Source organism: Halichoeres trimaculatus, unplaced genomic scaffold (assembly GCF_033239565.1).
Source record: "Halichoeres trimaculatus isolate MK-OKI-2021-1 unplaced genomic scaffold, fHalTri1.1 fHalTri1_scaffold_9, whole genome shotgun sequence".
NCBI classification, from domain to species: domain Eukaryota; kingdom Metazoa; phylum Chordata; class Actinopteri; order Labriformes; family Labridae; genus Halichoeres; species Halichoeres trimaculatus.
In genome coordinates, this window is record NW_027437188.1 from 25,104,574 (window position 1) to 25,119,220 (window position 14,647).

A 14,647-nucleotide genomic window follows, 5' to 3' on the forward strand; every position below is an offset into this window, starting at 1 on the left:
TTTAGGCGTGTTTGTTGAGTCAAGATATGAAGCAACATGAGCTCAATGATTTTGCAGAAGTTGCTACTTGTTTAGTGTTAAAAGTGCCCATGGGTCATTATGCAGTTCTATTTTTTGATTAACTGTGTGTCTCTGTAATTACTGGACTAGTGTTTTTTTAAGGTAAAATGTTTGTTTTTTTGCCTGTAAGTGTAAGAGTACGTGAGGTTGTGTGATTTAAAAAAAACCTTGAAGTTTTGAAGTAACTAACTGGTTTGCTGAACATTTTTTTTTCAGAAGTGTTGGTTGGTAATGTTTCAGTCATTTAATAAAGTGACTTGCATTTGAGCTTTTTGTGTTCACTCACAGTTTGTGTAAATGAGGTGTGTTTTGAGTTACAGCAACTTAAAAAATTTTATGTAATCAGTTTCAAAGAAATTTTTAAGTACTGCACATGCTTTTTTGATTTTAACTGACTGAAATCTTTTAACTATAGGTGAGTTAGCATAGGTTAACTAAAATTAAAAAAAATAAGTTGGATTTACATAAACAAGTGTGGTGAAGCTAAACAAAACATTTCAGTTGATAGTACTTCAACCTTCTTTGTTATCTAAACTTAAATAAAACATACAAAGTTACTCAATAAAAAAAGTTATCCCTACTTGTTAAAGTAAGTTAGTGTCACTCAGAATAGCCTTGTTACTTTAACTTACAAACCTGAGTTAGCATAACTTAAAAATTTTTATGTAATCAGTTTCAACAAAAATTTTTAGTTCAGTTAACTTATCGGGTTTTACAGTGTATGGTGAAAACGGCCCTATCTCACAATGATAAAGAATCCTTTAAAAAAAACCCTGGATCCAGACAGTGATCCGGATTACCTCCAAAATTTAATTCCTTATCCCGTTTTGAACATTTCCTGAAAATTTCATCAATTTCCGTTGGTTACTTTTTATGTTGTTCACTGACAAACAGACAAACTCATACCCTCCTTGGCAGAGGTAACTACAGAAATAAAGGGGAGAGGATCTGGAGTATTCGTGGCTCACATGTGAGAGGACCTCACTAAGAAGAAACATTGTGGCCACATTTGGTCATAAAACTCATATTGTGCCTGACCGAGGCTAGTAAACTTCTTCTTGGGTTGTTAAAAATCCCCCAAATCCAAATCCAAATCTGAGAAGGCAACTTTGATATACACGTGTGTGTGTCTCTGGGCCATGTTTAAGCTCTGTGAGTCACGAATATTCAGAGCAATATAAGAGAGTTGTGAAGAAGAAACTGTTGTACTGTTTAACATGTAGCAGACAGACAGATGACTTCTTTTGTCAGTAAAGTGAAGTCTGGGTTTAGACAGAGCAAATATGGACTGCTCAGACTAACCATCATGCTTAGTGTGATAGAACTGCAGTAAACCACTGACAAAAAGAAACCCTCGTTCACCTCTGGTGTCCTCAGCAGATGGTCAGCCTGCTCCCTACTGGTATATTCGACGGAAAATACAGCACACCCACATCCACTCTTTTTTTTTTTTTTTTTTTTTTTGACTGTTGGACCCATTGCTGAGTCAACTATGCAGACCGCCCACATATATACATACTATACATTTAATGATACTTCTCGTCTTAGATTGTAAAAACACATATGTTTTCACATTCAAGGGTGATGAAAGGATAAACTTAATATATTCCAAGAAATAGTCTTAGAAAGGATGGGCTCCAAGTCTGAGGACTCAGATGTACTCTTTTTTGATTTACTTATTTACAAAAGTTGATATTTCAGGAGACATAAACAGACAGTATTTTTTTAAACAGCCATTATAAATATGAAATGACAGTGATATATCAGCAGCTGTGGTACCAAGGCAAAACATATACTGCCGGGGTTACAGACCCTTACTGGCTGAAAAAGATTCTTTTGGACATCAGAAATAGTTTTCAATCACACAAACCCCTTAAGTACACTAAATTGCTGTTTGATACATATAGTGTGTCGCACAATAAAATGATAGTGTCCCAAATCACTGTAGCAGATGTGGATGTATCCACCAGTTGTGTGCTGAGTTGGTGTTTTCGGTCTGGAACACATAAAACAGATAGCGAGAGTCTTGGGTTTCGCCTCCAAGCTTCAAAGACAGAGTCATGCTGAAACTGAACGAGCAAAACTGGACCTCTGGGTCGCAGAGAGAGGCAGGTGCAGAACTTCCAAACCCAGAGCAGGCCAACCGGAAGCAGGCATGTCATGAGCCAGAACCCCAGCCTGCTGGGAGGGCTGCTGTGTCTGTCTGACTCTGAGAGTACGTCTCTTTTTCTACAACTGTATGTGTGTGTGTGTGTGTGTGTGTGTGTGTGTGTGTGTGTGTGTGTGTGTGTGTGTGTGTGTGTGTGTGTGTGTGTGTGTGTGTGTGTGTGTGTTTGATGTAGCTGTGCAGAGGTTGCATAAGGACCAGCTGTTGTCCTAAATCCAGCCATGTCAGATGTCCTAGCATGAAGATGTGCAAGATAATGTCTTTATCAGAGGCGACATCAAGTTAAACAGCAAATAAACCGGCAGATCCCTCTGTACCATGTACACTGAACCTTTCTTTTCTGTCATCTGTCCATCTCTTCAATTCATTTCATTTCATCTCCTCCCGCCCTTCCCCTTACAGCTCTACGATGAAAAATGATGTTTGTACAGGTGTTTCACAATGCGGATGCAGTCCCCGCTTGAATGGAAATTGCATTCATTCCTTCCTCTCTTTCTGCTATTCCAAGCTTCTCTCACCGCCTCTGATTTGCTTTCGACACTCGAGGCATGCATTTGGGGAAATAAACCACTGGAGTGTAGAAGAGGGAGGTTGTGATCTTCAGTTCGGTTTTAATTAGACCCAAGCACAGCCTGGAGGAAAGATTTCGACCGTGTGGGGTCCACCTTTCAGGACATTGACCTCATGAATTTGTTCCACCATTGAAGAATCACAGAGTGTGTGTGTGTGGTGAGTGTGTATTTGTGTGTGTGGATTTAGGGGGGATCTGATGGTAGAAATTGGCTTTTAGAATTATAAGTATGTTTTTATTACTGTAAAAGCCTGAATATAAGAAACGTTCTTTTACCTCAGGCCGAACCACTTTCATTCACCTTGAACACTGGATCTGCAGTAGACCTTGTGCATCTTTCACATGTTTCATTTTTTTTTTAGAAACATGTAAACTGTATGTGTAGAGCTAGGGGTGAAAACCTCAGAAAGCTACAGTCAACACTTAGTTGACTTTTTCTTTCCAAAATTTTGTTTATTATTTGGGCTTCATCTTTTCATCCTTTTATCAAGTTCTGAACTCTGGCATCCTGACAGAGGTGCAGGAACAAAATGATATAACAAACTGTAGTTTGACCCTGTTAAGTGAAAGACTTCAACTTAAGGAAAACAGAAACTCCCAAACCTTCAGAACTACCATTTTAATCAACATTATGAGAGATAGATTTAGAAGATAAGAAAAGCTTAATTTGGACACAGGGGTAACCTCTAGTCGTGAGAAATGAAGCAGATGCAGGGGTGCTAAAAAACTGCAGTTCCCCGAGCGTCCACTTGAGGCTGGCTCCTGAAGAACAGTGTGCCACATACACACTCATTTAAAAAAAAAGCTGATCATCACTGCAAAAAAAAGCATGTTTAGAGTCTGGTGTAACAAATGTGCCTTAATACCTGTTGGTCTTAAGTCGGGGATCACAAATCTTATATGATAAAAGGAGGAAGGAGCAATAGAGAGCTTGGAGGATGGCTACCTTGAAGCCTGAAACCTAAACCAGATCCAGCATTCATGTATTAACGTGCAGCACTGAGTTTAGGCTCTAATAAATTCACACAGCTCTACATAAAACTCTAATAACCTGACAGGTAGGTGCAATGTAGCTGTTAGCAAGGAGGCTAAAAGTCCACACAACTCCTCCTTTTTACCTGCAGTTAAGGCTGCATTATGCTTTCTGCACGAATGTGATGCACGGAGATATGAGATGCTTTTTTGAGCAATATCTGCAGGAAGGCCCTTAGCCTGGGGGTGGTCTTTGACAGTCAACTGTCCTTTGATGCACAAGTGACTCCAGTGGTCCAATTGTGTTTTGCGCAACTAAGGTTGATCAATAAGAAAAAAGTCCTTTCTATCCTGTTCACACTAGGAAGTAGTCAGTCATGCTTTTATCTCCTCTCAACTAGACTATTGTAATGCTCTTTATTCTGCCATCAGCAAGCGTGATATCCAAAGACTGCAAATAATTGAAAACGCTGCTGTCAGGCTTTTGACCCGCACTTCTAGAGGTGACCGCATAAGACCAGTCCTTGCTGCCCTCCATTGGTTACCTGTGAGTCAGTGGCTGCTGCTGGTCAGTCAAGGAGGGGAAGCTCTTTTTTTTTTTCCGGGCTACATCATAAATTTGTTAATTTATTTCAACGTAAACTCTACCCTCCGTTCCTTTTCAAGTAAATATACTCTGTGACCTTCTCGTACCAACCAGGTGTTTTTTCCAGGGATTTTACCAGGGCTCTCTCAATGGCCAGCTGAGCTAGACTATTTAAATTGTGTTGCGGGTGTAAGACTTGAGCCGCTTTAAACAGGAGAAGCTCTTCTCTACAGAAGATGCTCCAGTGGAGGATTATACTTCAAGATCACTGACTGGCTCATTTCACTGTCAATCAAAAAGGGATTCGGCCTCAGACAGATCATCCAATCATCATGCAGAAGCCCAGCGTCCAGGCCAGCCCACTGCCTCATAGACCCCCAGAGACTCTGAGCGTCTGATGGGCGGGACAAAGCCCAGCGTGTATCCATTGACCGTCCAGTTTCTACAGTGGAACAACCCACTCTACGCTTCCCCGCTAAAGTCAGAAGACGCTCAGCGTCCAACAGTGTTAAAGCGCTGAGACGCTGCAGGGATGAATGAGAAGGAAGTTGAGCCAGTTACCTGTGATAGGTAGCTGATTCTGAACAAAATATGAAGGAATTCTAGCGCATATTTTGTCAATGAAATGTACACACAGCAGTACATATCACCACTTTTTGGGGGACATTTTAGGGGAAGCTGAGCTTCCCTTGCAGTCTTAGAACAATCGCCACTGTTGTGAGTTTTAGAATTGATTTTTAAGATTTTACTGCTTGTTTTTAAAGCCCTAAACAGTCAGGCTCCAGCTTATATTTGTGATCTCCTTATTCCTTGTGAGCCTGGCTGTTGCCTGGACCCTCCATCAGGGCCATACTACTGGTACCAAAATCTAGAAAGGCTCCAAAAGGGGATGGAGACTTTGCTGTTTGGGCCAAGCTTTGGATTGCCCCATTGGAAGATCTCAGGCAGACAAACTCAGTATCATCTTTTAAATCCCTTCTTAAACACCACTTTTATCATATTGATTTTATTGACCTTTTGTCATATGAATTGCTTTATTGTTTTATTTATGTGATCTTAGCTGTATTGTGATTTATTGTCAATAACCTTGTAACTTTGTTTTGAAAGAAGCAAATAAAGCTTGATTGGATTGGATTCAGCACGAGAGAACACCTGTGGCTTTTGTACTTTTAACACTCTTTGTCCGTTTCCAGACTGCAGGGGGTGGTGTATTGCAAATGCATGTCTACCACAGTACTAAAAACCAGAGAAGAAGAAGTTGTCAACACTGTTTCCAACATTTTTTCAGCAATTCCTCTTCTTTGCTGAGCTTCTCACAATTTCATGCCAGGAACTGTTCATCACGCAGTTATCAAGGTGAACTCTGTGTGATGAATCTTATAATTGTAAGTATTCTTTGTGCTTAAACTCCAATTTATCTGCATGGGGATGTGCAGAAGTTGGAAATTCTCAGAGGTTGGTCATCTGCATGAAGCTGACCATGTGGACGCGTCAAACATAAATCAAACTTTAGGCCAACCTCATGGAAGGTGGTGTTAGCATTTTCTTGTATGGCACTACAATTGACAGGTTTCATAATGAATGGTGTCAGACTATGTATGGGAAACTGGAAGGTAATGACCATGAGCCCTTTTTTAACCAATCACTCACTAACTACTGTGAGTAAATGTTAAAACATTAATTTTCCTTCACCTTTTTTACAGGCCCTGATGCTAAAATGTTAGCATGATTGTTTTTCATGGTGGTACATCATGTGTGACATCTTTTGAGCCTATACTGGTGAGAAAAAGCAATGAGGAAGCTGATCTTTTTAAAGTTATGTTTTAAAGAAGTTGAAACTCAATTCAGGGCTTGCGTCAAAGTTACATCCTACGCCTCTCTAGTATCACAAAGCACCACCTGCCTGTCAAAAGGATGCAGTTAATGTATAAGTAAGCTGAATTTTGAAGCAGGTGTCTCATTTGTTTCAAACGTCAATCATGTCAGATGAAATCATCACCAAGGTAAATGACCCTAGAGGCACCGGTTAAAATATCCCTGGTTAAATTTCCTGGAAACTTTTTGAGTAAAGCCAAAATAATCAGAGCTGTCGGATGAGAGCATCACTCAGTTTGGTGTGCTCAGTGTCCTTCATCACCTCCATCACAAGACCCAGACCTGCAGGATAACAGCCCTACAAACACATCCATCACTGGTGTTTACCTGCTGGTGAGCCAACGCACAGGAACCCAACAGAGAGAGACAGAGAGGTGTGTAGGGGGGGCAGAGCCGGCGAAAAAGAAACTTTTACACAGCGGATGAAGAAAATAAAGGTAAATCAAGGGAGGAATCGAGTGATCAAGAAGGAGAGAGATGGCAGAAGGAGATGAGAGGAGCTGGCGGACAGATGTTGGTCTGTTTACTTGGAGGATATCGCTCTTCTCCAGATGTTTAGAAGCACTCAGAGGAAAAGGAGGAGAGAGAGGATGTGAGCGATTGTAGGTTTGTTTGTGGTTGCCAGGTTGGACTCATCATGGTGTGTTTTATGACTCGCACATTCAGAGTGATTCGTGCTCTGAAACCAGGAGTCAGGGGTAGGAATACCCTGTCCTGAGATAACACAGGAAACAAACAGCGAGCCCAATCACATCCACTGATCCCCATAAATCAACTTGAGCAAAAAACTTCAAGCGAAACGAGCAAAGTGGGCAGGTCAGTAATTAATAACATGTGTCCTGATGCAGGAAGAAATGATTCAGTGTTCTGTACTCACACTTCCACTTGTACCTCTAACCTCCGGCTATATATCCAGGTTTTGTGACCTGGGGGATTTTTCTGGCAACAGCCTCTTTGTTTCTCGTCTGGCGTGTCAGGAGGAAGAAACTTTAACCACAGGATTTGAGATTGCGGTTAAATTTCTCAGAGTAAGATTAACTCCTGCGTAAGTACATCCGCTGAATCTAAGGGAGCTGTCAGTGTATTTCAAGGCTGCTGTTGGCTGTCACTCGTATCGGGCAGAAACAGGGAGGAGGCAGGAAAAGTAGAGGGGAAAATCAAGGGGGAATGACAAGGGGAGGAAATGAGTTAAACTCAAAGTGGGGCCCAAAATTTATTAGCTCCACAAACATGATAAGTCAATGTTATCCCCCTTCATCCTGGGTAAGAGCCATATAACACAAAAGCTACACACTTTTGGCAGGGCTTTAAAAACAGGCCAAATCCGAGGACCAATAAGATGTCAGGGCGGAAAAAAACATAATGTGTAACTTGATGAATGAAATCTTAAAAAGGGGAAGGCAATCCTCTCTGGTCCTACTCTATTTCCCTGTCATCTTTTTTTCTGAAGCTTTGAGCAAGTTAGTAATCTCCATACTCTCCTCATCACAGACGCACATGTGTCTGCAAAGAGGACTGATAACAGGCACACGATCCCGTCTCTGAGCAGTAGTAGTGGTGCATGATGCTCTTGAGATGCATTAACACAAGCAGCACTCTCCCCAGCCTCCCTCCCGCCTAAAAAGCAAAAAGAGGAAAAGAACAAAAAAAAATAAGTGAGACAGGGAGGGTGGAAAGAAAGAGAGAGGAGGAGGAAGGCCTGGCATAAAGATTAGATTAGCACTTTAAAACATCTGTGAACTTGTCCGGCCCAAGCTACCGCTTCCCCACAGATTTGGGCCTGATCTCACATTTTCATTCCTCCACTTCCCCTCCTCTGCTCTTCACCTCTCCTCTCTCACCCCTCATCCCCCTTCATGTGGTTTTCTGCTCTGTTTGTTCAGTCATTGGCTTTTTAACTTCATGGGAAAGGTGGGAAGCTTTTACTTTCTCACTTCAATCTGCTTTTGTATCCTGATGTTACTCTACCATGAAACCACGGACTGAGTAAATATGCATGAGACACCTCTATCTCCCCTCACTGTACGAAAAAACAAAGCTAAGGACGCGATAACACTGGCCAACCGTGCTGTGCTTAAGCACGCTTCAGCCCTAAAGCATGTTTAGGATGGCCAGTGTGACCGCAACCGTGCCGTGCTTAAACACGGTTCGCTTCTGTGCTTTGGCACGCTTCGGAGAGGTGGGCTTCGGCACGGTTTACCTCATGCACAAGCACAGACAGCGCATGTGATCCATGATGTATGACCACCGCAAGCGCATCCCTTGACAATCAATTTAAATGAAGCAGGGGTGTAAGAGGGCTGCGTTAAGCCAAAACAACTTACCATAAGTCTAAAACTCTCTAAAGTTGTAGCAGTGCTCTCTGTGTCTCATTGTGCTGACTCTGATGAGATTGCACTTCATGTAAACAGATGCTTCACAATGACGTAGGCGGGCCATGCGCGTGTGTGATACCCGCTAAAGTCTGGTTCATGTAGGGGTAGTGTGACCGCTGGCCACACTCTCCAGCTGGGGAACAGCGCTGTGGGGGGGCAATCGTGCTTATGCATGGCACGGCAAATCAGAATATTTTGGGTCATGATGCAATTTTTTTGTCTTCCTGTGATTGCAAAAATCATCAAAATTTGGGCAACTTGTTTAAACTGCGTTGCTTTTACACATTAAGAATAAATCAGGCACATAAGCATCCATTTCTTGTTTGTTTCGGACAAATAGGAAAAATGTAGCCACCTGAAAAACGAGCTAGAGCTAGAGGTTTCTATCTTATTTCTTAGCTTATGTCTTTCTCTGCTCTGCGGCATGAACATTCCCACCTTCCCAGAGGATTGTTTGTTACAGACTTGATAATGTGTGTTCCATTAAACACCCTCTGCAAGTGAAGGTATGGGATGACTCCCTCACTCTGTTCACATCACTATTATCCATCCGCAGGGGATACAGCATTAGCCCGGTTTGGAGAGAAAAGGTTTCCTCCATTCCTTTCTCCCTTTAGCAATGAGCCTGTTTCCAGCAGCACTGAGCTGCAACTCCAATGGGAGGAAGGGTGGGAACAGTTTGAAGGCAATGCGATGGAAAGACTGATATATACCCTCTAATCAGCACTGGTGGGCCTATGGAGACTCAATTAGTTTGTCTGAAAATGAAGAGGTGAGCTGAGAGCCATCAGGGAATACTGGAATGTCTCTCTTTAGCGCTCTTTTTGGCTGAACACGTCCCATTTGCAGTGAACTGCACAAGATTTCAAGAATTCTTTTCCTTGAATGCCTAAAAGTTTTCTGGATAATATACTGTACATGTTTGACCAGGTTAATGAAAGCTAAACCTCTAGACTCTAAAAGAAATGGTGGGAAAGTTTGTTTTGAAGTGTGGGGCTGTTTTAGCTATTGGCTGTGCCGTTATAATATGGAGCCATTGTTGGCTTGTGGTGGGTTGAAGATCTTAAGTCCTTGTATTTGCATGTTAACTTGCACTTGAAAAGGAAAAAACTGCCACAGGACTCTGGAGTAAAACTGGTAAAAGAAATTTCTTTAATCTTTCAACATATTTTTACATACTTTTATAACTTAAATTGCATTATGAAATCCCAAAGTAAACATTAACTTTTAGCCCAAAAATACACTGATTATTTGTCTTGACATATATAAATGTAACTTGGCCCCAACATGGCTGAAATCAATATTTTTTGCCATAATGCATGAGCCACTGTCATTGAATAGTATCCTAACATTGAAATTTAGCAATAAAGCCTAAAGATACAGTGAAAAGATACTCAGAGGATTACTGTTGTTACCAAGTCTAACTCATGACAGCATGTGGTTTATCAGTTTGTCTGCATTAGCTTGCAGTTTACACAACTGCATCACCAGGTAACTTAAGCCCCATTTCCACCAAGTGGTTCAGTTCGGTTCGTCTCGGCACAGCACACATTTTACAATGTTTCCTCATACCCTCAAATAACTGAGACAAGTCATCCCACTTTTTGGCACCCTTACACAGAGGTGCCAGACTAAACCGATCCGATCTCTGAAGGTGGAGCTACAGCACTGCAGACTGTTGATTGGTTGAAAGAATCAACACTTACCGTGCGACAGCAGCTGCATTTCCCCTTGTGGCACACAGTCTTCTCTGAAACAAAGCTTGATTGCACTTTGTATCAAAGAGTCATGTACCAATCACAAACGGGACGAAATGCTGGATGTCTTCCATTGTTGCTCTTTGTTAACTGTGCCACACTTTTCTTCTACACTGGATTTATTAGTGGGGTACACTGTGTTGCACTGCTATGGCATCACACTTTTATGTTACTAATGCGGCTGTTGGCATCCAGCTTACACGCCGCCTACCACGAGGAGGCACAGTTGGCTGTGAAAACGCAAAAAGGACCAAGCTTAACTAAGCCAACCCATATCAAACCATACTGATCTAAACCAGACTGCTTGGTAGAAACGGGGCTTTCTGCTCTTTCCTGCTCCCATGGATAAGAGTGGAAGCGTCTTTGCTCTTTCCTTTTGTGCAGTGAGTTGCCTTTTCCTCTGTGAACCCACCAAGGATCGAGTCCATGTGTGTTTGTTGTAAACATATGACCAGCACAGTTGGAATCACCCAATAATTAGTTTCATTATGTTTTTGTCTCTTTGAAGCCTGCAAACCTAAACAGCTAATAAGTGCACTACTGATGGCAAAGTAACATGATAACAACATTTTCAGCAAAACTTACACTCAAACTTTAAGGAGTGCTTGGGTTGGGGTCTCTAAAAGTAAGCTACTAACTTTGCTGTCTCCACCACCCATTTGCCGTAAATTGTCGCCTAGCTTGCATGCTTTAACCCCCACCAACTTTCAGTAAGGGGGTGGAGAAGACCAATGTCACTCACACTACCCTGCTTCAATTTAAGCTAACCAAAACCTCTTTTAAGCTAATGAAAATAAGTTAACAACTTTAATTTCAATAACAGGTGATCTGTTTATTCTTCTCAAAGAAATTCAATCTAACCCCCTCTTGCTGCAATGGGATGGATTCTCATGATCCTTTCCAGTCAAGAAAAATATTTTATCCAAACATGTATCTATAAAAAAAAATCAGAGAGCATCTTAAGAGGTTCTTTAAAGTAATGCTGGTTTTTAAAAACTAAGCAGGCATGCCTACCTCTGTTGATGAACTCGGCTATCAATTAGTTAACTGTGACCTAGCTTAATCTGTTGTTGGTGTCTTAGATGTTTAAGCTAATAAAGATTTTTGTGAACACAAGCAAGTTAGTTCACGAGCTAGATTATACCTTAAAGTATGACTAAAATTAACACAGTACACCTACCACTGTGTTTTGTAAATATTATGTTAGCTTGCAAGCTATCAGTTTCCAGCTAAATCAGTCAAGCTAGCAATAGGCACAAACTGAAAGTATGTCTCCCCATGAACAAAAAGCCTGGATATGAGGTGTTTTTAATCCATATGCTGGTGTGCAGTTGGTGCTGAGGAGAAGAGAGGCAGAGCACTGAGTGTGGTCTGTTTTTATGTTGTTGTTGTTGTTTGTTTTTTTAATCACTGAGTGTCCTCCAATAAAAACCTAAAGAGAAAAAATATGTTTTTAAAATCAGAAACTATCTTTCAAAAGAATAAGGATAATTTTGAATTGCTTACTTGCTGTGACACAGCATAAGGGTTTTTAAGGCATGGCAACAGTAACTGAGAGGGGCGGGGCTCAGGAAACAACAGATGCCAGGTAGAACTGCTGTTTGTGTCTGGCTGCTCTAAAAATAATGTTTTTATTGAAACATTATCTTCTTCATGGCAGGCTGTAAAGCTCCTCTCATTTTTCTAACTGATGTGTTTCACCTCTGTTTTTAATGTCTGGCTACACAGAAACACAACATCTACTTTAATCCAAACTCCAGATCTTGCAGACAATTTCACCATCAGCCAGATGTCCATCCCAGATCAGTGGTTTACTGGAAGCATGTACCCTTTTTAAACAAAAACAAGCCGCCACATGGCCCTGCAGATTCCCAAACTTAGTCTGAGTCAGGATCAGGTGTGTGAGCGTGTGTGTGTGTGTGTAAGGGAGTGTGGGGATACTGTGTACCTCATATTTGGCAGGTTGTGACAACAGCTATTAGGAAGGAAGAGAACAGATGCCAGAAAGAGGCCATTTCCATGTGAGAGCTTGTGGGACATCAACTTAGTCTGTTGTAATATCAATGAGCACTATAGCAGGTGTCCATATAATACTTGTTAGGAAGATGTCTGGCAGCAGGAATAGTTATGAAATTCTTCCATTATATTTTTTCAGCATTATATTTTGCTTGAAGAGAGAGAGACATCCTGATGGTGGTTTGTTCACAGCATGGGAACACCAAAACCATGTGTTATAAACATCCCTCACACTCCATTTTGAATAATTTATTGAGGAAGTTGAACCAAACGGCTCAGAAGGTTGACTCCATTAAATCACAGACAATAGTAACCACAGAAGGAGGAAGTGAGAGTGTTTCACCCATCACACAAACACGTAAAGTTTATAGCGATTGAAAAGTTGTAAAAGGAAGAAAGAAATTCAGGGAAAACAGCAATTGCAGCTGGACAGAAATAAAAGTTATTGTTGGGTTAGTTTGCAGCTCTAAAATGTTGCTGTTTTGATAATGAAATGTGTAGACTTTGTCTTTTTTAACGTCTTTAATATTAAGCACAATGATAGTCTGATTACTTTCAAAAGTAGCTGCAATCAAAGAGATATCTAATCTGCTTTATTTTGGTTTAATTTTAGAGACATTCTATGTTTATCTGTCATCAAATATACATACAGAAAATGTCACAATGTGTGCAGACTTTTTGAAGGCCAGGGATGAGAAAAAGAAAGAGGCATAAACAGCACGTTTAAGCCACTAAAATGGGCGCTAAGATCCATGTTGTCAAGGGCACTTTAGCATGCATTTTTGCTACCCAAGACCAGCAGTTCATTGTGTTTTAACCATTCAAGAGAGCAACTTAGTTCTTTTTTAATTTAGTCCTTTAATTTAATGTTTTGCTGGAGGGCACTTTAGTGAATGTTTTGGCTCCCGAGCAGGCACCTTAGCGCACATTTTTCAACAGTAGTAGCCCGTTCCCTTGTCCGTGGACACCTAATGACTGCTATTTCGGAGCAAGCTTTCCTCATCCATGTTGTCTTTATAGGACCTCCTTAAACCTTGTATCTGTTGACTCCAGGCCTGGCTCCGCTCATTATAACAGTTCGTGTTTTTTTTAACCAGTTCAGACCTGGTGTTTTAATGCTGTTTTGGTGAATAAAATCCTGTCCCACTCAACATGCTCTCTGTTTGTTGATGTGTTGCGCTCCTTTAACTGGCAAAAATAGAAGTTTTGCTTATCAGCTGTAGGGGACTATGACCTGCCAGTCTGAAACGTAACTGGACTTAGGCTGATATCCTGAGGTTGATGGTAAGACCCCTGTACAGTGTTTGAACATAAAAGGTCCCATATTATGTAAAAATCACTTTATTAAGTCTTTTAGTGGAATTTGTGGGTCTATGGCTTAACTCCCAGCCCACAAACTGTGATATTTAATGACAAAACCTGTACTTAGTAGTGCTTGTGAATGTAAAATCCTGACCTAAAACGAGCTGTTTGGATTTTGGGGATTTGCCGACATCAGCGATTCTCTTTTTTGACCTATCAGGAGCAAGTCTGACCTGATTGGTCCACCAGAGCAGATACCCCCGAACCCCCTCCCTACCCACTCCCCTCCCCGCTGCTGCAACGGGGAGGAGAATGCTGAAGTTGAAGAGCCATCACTGCTTTGTTTTGGGCTGTAAACAGCCACATAGTTGCATGCACAAGCTTCCCACCTCTAAAGGAGACAAGACTGACTAGCTAGAGTTCATTTATCAAGGAAATGTGCCAGCTACACTCAGTAAAACTGTGCATACGTGTGCTAGTTACTTCACGGATGCAAATAGACTGGTTCTGAATCCAGGTGCATTACCAACCATCCACCAACAAACCTCGGACCCTGGAAATGTGAGTATTTTAAATGCTGTGTGCTGTGGAGCAGATGTTAGAGCTTTTCCTCAGTGTCCTCTCTGTCTCTGTGTTAGCTTCAGGATGCTATCTTTAACTGCGGTTAGCCTGTATTGTTACGGTGAACAAGCTTCGGTGTTTCTAAATATTGTGCACTCGGAGCTTGTGGCGCCACTCTCAGTGACGCGGAAGAGCGGGTGGTATCAGCGGTGGCTCATTTACATATGAAGGTCACGCCCACTAAATCAGAGCGTTCTGAACAGAGGGGCTATGAGAGCCTGGAAACAGTGCTGCTGTGCTTGATTTATTGGCTTTTTAGACCAAAACATGTTACTACCATTTCATGAAGACATCAAATCAATGATACATATTAAACTGCAGAAAAGGAGCATAATATGGGGCCTT